This window comes from Elaeis guineensis, chromosome 3 (assembly GCF_000442705.2).
Source record: "Elaeis guineensis isolate ETL-2024a chromosome 3, EG11, whole genome shotgun sequence".
Lineage (NCBI taxonomy): Eukaryota > Viridiplantae > Streptophyta > Magnoliopsida > Arecales > Arecaceae > Elaeis > Elaeis guineensis.
In genome coordinates this window covers 78802231-78805573 of record NC_025995.2, presented here as the reverse complement: position 1 = coordinate 78805573, position 3343 = coordinate 78802231, and positions in this window count along the sequence as shown.

Here is a 3343-nt window from a genome sequence, read left to right as displayed (position 1 = left end):
TCAACATCGGTCGGTAGAAGGGTGACCTCAGAGCTTCTGTGATGCCGTCCGTGATACGATCGTGGAGATTCTTCGAAATCCACAGCTGCGCGACCAGCTAGGCTCGTTGTCTCAGTCAGCACATCAGGTAATTCTATTAGTAAATTTTTTACTTGTTTTAAATTTTTATATTTAGAAACTTCACATATTTAGGCTTAAATCGGAGAAAGAGATCTAGGGGCTAAAAATTCAATCTAACCATCTAATTGATGGATCAAGAGTGTTTATAGTTTTATATCATCGAATGAAATATATAAAAATAATTTATTCGAGAATTAGAGTAAATTAAAATATACGTCTCCATATCGAAAGATACACTTCCGTATCGAAATTTATTAATAATATTTTATTTTTTTTCATTTCAAGATACTGGGACATCTGACTCTCATCCACCAACTGCTAGAGAGGAGTAGGAGGATGACGAGGAGGATCTGGACTGATTTTTTTTATTTTTTGATGTATTGTATTTCTTTGATACTGCTTGTAAAATTATATAATTTATATTTTTAATATAATATAATATAATATAATATAATATAATATAATTAATTTTTTTATTTATGATTCTCATATTATCTTTGAATTTTTATAATAGGTGTTAGGAACCATAATTGATTGTGATTAATTAAAATAGATTTTTAAAAATATTATTATAATTTTTTTAAAAAAATAAAATTAACTATTATCGATAGCATTAACGATGACTTTAGCTGTCCCTAATAATCAAATATTATTATAAATTTTTTAAAAAAATAAAATTAAATATCACCAACGGTATTAGCGACAGGTTGCCATCGCTAATACTTATTAGTGACAGCATTAGCGACAACAAAGCCATCGTTAATTTTTTTAATTTTTTTTAAAATTTTATTTAAAAATAATAAAATAAATAGTGATGGATTTTAGCCATCGCTAATGCTGTCACTAATATCTTTATTAGCGACGGCTAAAATATCCATCGCTAAAAAAGATGATTAGCAACTAAGATTTTTTCGATCATCAATTAGCGACGGGGCACTGTCGCTAATACAACGACTATTAGCGATGGCAATTAGCCGTCGCTAATAGTCAAATTTTTTATAGTAAAACTGGACAATCCGATAATCGTCGATGGCCTTTCTGTTGTCCTAGGCCTCGACATCCGATGGAGATTCCACCAGAGGAAGAGCCTCAGCCAATAGGTTGGGTGGATACAAAGACATCCGCATCAAAATTTAGAGAGTACGCGAACTCCACTGCGATGAGGAGGCTGAAGGTCGGGGGACAGGATCCCTCGAAACTACAGATCGGAGGGGCTGCATGGCCGTCACCGGAGCTGAGGATTCCTTTCTCGGAGAAGCACCACAAGGCCCCGAGGAACCACCAGCCGTGGGTTGGGCGAGAACGGCCTCAGTTTGATCGCATTTGGGAGCTGGGGCCATGCTAGCCTTCTCTCTCCATGGCCCGATGAAGAGCTTCAAGTTCGTCAGGCCTCGTTGCTGCACAAAAGATGAGGTTAGTCAAAGGAAAAGAATGCCGAACTGAATAAGATGAAAATACTTACTCTTAGGATCGGCCAGGCTCAACCCAACCTTGAACAAACTATCCTCGGTAACGAGCTTGGACAACGGAGGGGGAGTGAGACTAAAGATCTGCACCAATGTCTTCTCCTCGGCATTCGACAGCGTGGGAGCTCTGATCACCGACTATGAGGTTGACCCCATGACGTATTAAAGTCCTAGGGTTGCGCTGCTGAGATAAAGAAAAATCGCTCCTCCAGCTATGGACCGAGGAAGGAGTACCTCGAAAGAGACAACATCCCTTCCGAAGAGAGGCATACTACCACCCGACCTCCATAGGGTGCTCCTTTAATGTGAAGCAAGCCTGAAAGAGGCGGAAGGTCGGTTCGACCCCGAGAAGAAGACAGTGGGTGAAAAAAGCCAAAATTTGACGTCATGAGTTAGGCATTATGCTACAAGGGCTTATTCTATATAAGTTCAGAAATTCTACAACTAAATAATAGAAAGGTAGCCAAATACCGGCCTTCAAAGCTTCCTCGTAAAGGCTTACTCGATCTTGACTAGGAAGAGCTATTCGATCCCCGAGAACGGTGACCTCCAGCCCGAACTTGGTTGGGACTTGGTATTTCAATCTAATGATCTCCAAATCCTCTTAGGTGAGGACGGAGTTCATCCTAAACGGACTGAAGTCCGGGATCTCGCTTTCTTTAGGTCCACCTGAAGAACAAGCTACCTCAAACCCAGGGTCTGCGCCTCTCATATCGTCGCTCGAACTCTAGGTGGACGGGGACGAACTTGATGCACTCATAGTGGAGTGACAGAAAACTGATCTAAGGGAATGACACGATCGAGCAAGCAAGGGATGAGGAAGAAGTCGACTGTAGCTCGGCTTCAATCGAGCAATCGAGCGAAATCTCCAAGTGACAGAGTTTCCCCCTCTAAATAGAGGAAGCAGTGAAAATGAAGTTACAACAGTCCTTATTTATAGGAAGCTCGGATGGCTTCGATCTACAATCGATTTACCTCCCCCTGCCGATGTTTGTCAAATGGTAGCCTGTGATTGGTCAAAACGTGGCTCCCATGGATCCATTGAATCAACGGTCCAGATTTAAAGACGTTTCGCCTCAGGTGATTGATCCTCGACATATGTCAATAGAAAGTAGTTCGACAAAATCAGCCTCGATCTTGGATTGGTACTCTCTTTGGCCAACCTTATACGAGTTCGGCCTCGAGAGTGGGGGATATCTGTTGTGGATCTGTACCTTGACCTCGACTATTACATCCTCGACTATGGTCGAGCTATGGGAGATGTCACTAGATAAATCACTTGTGAACGATAGATGTGAAAGTCACCAGACACCCCATCAGTAGTGCCTCTCGACTTCTCGACCTTGGATGATCTATTTCAGATGGTCATAGATTATCCTCAGCCGACCTATTCTAGTTCACCTGAGACTAACATGCACTCCAGTCTCCTTGACCTCGGCTTTGGATGATTTACCATAGGTCGTCCATGACTGAGCTATGTTCTCCACTAACAGATCCATCTCTCTCTCTTCTAAATTGAAAAAGTTCAGATAGAATAAAATTCCTCCACAATCGAGTCTCCTGTAAAAAGATAATATCTCATCCGAATCAATCTATACGACAAATCCAAAAAATTATCAGAACTCTGAGACAAATACACTCCAATTCCTCTCCTATAAATAAAAGGGCTCTAAGAACCTCCAAGTAAGCTCTTGACTTTCTACTTTCTCCTCTCAATGTTCTCCATCTCCTAACTTAAGCGTCGGAGGGTCTTCACC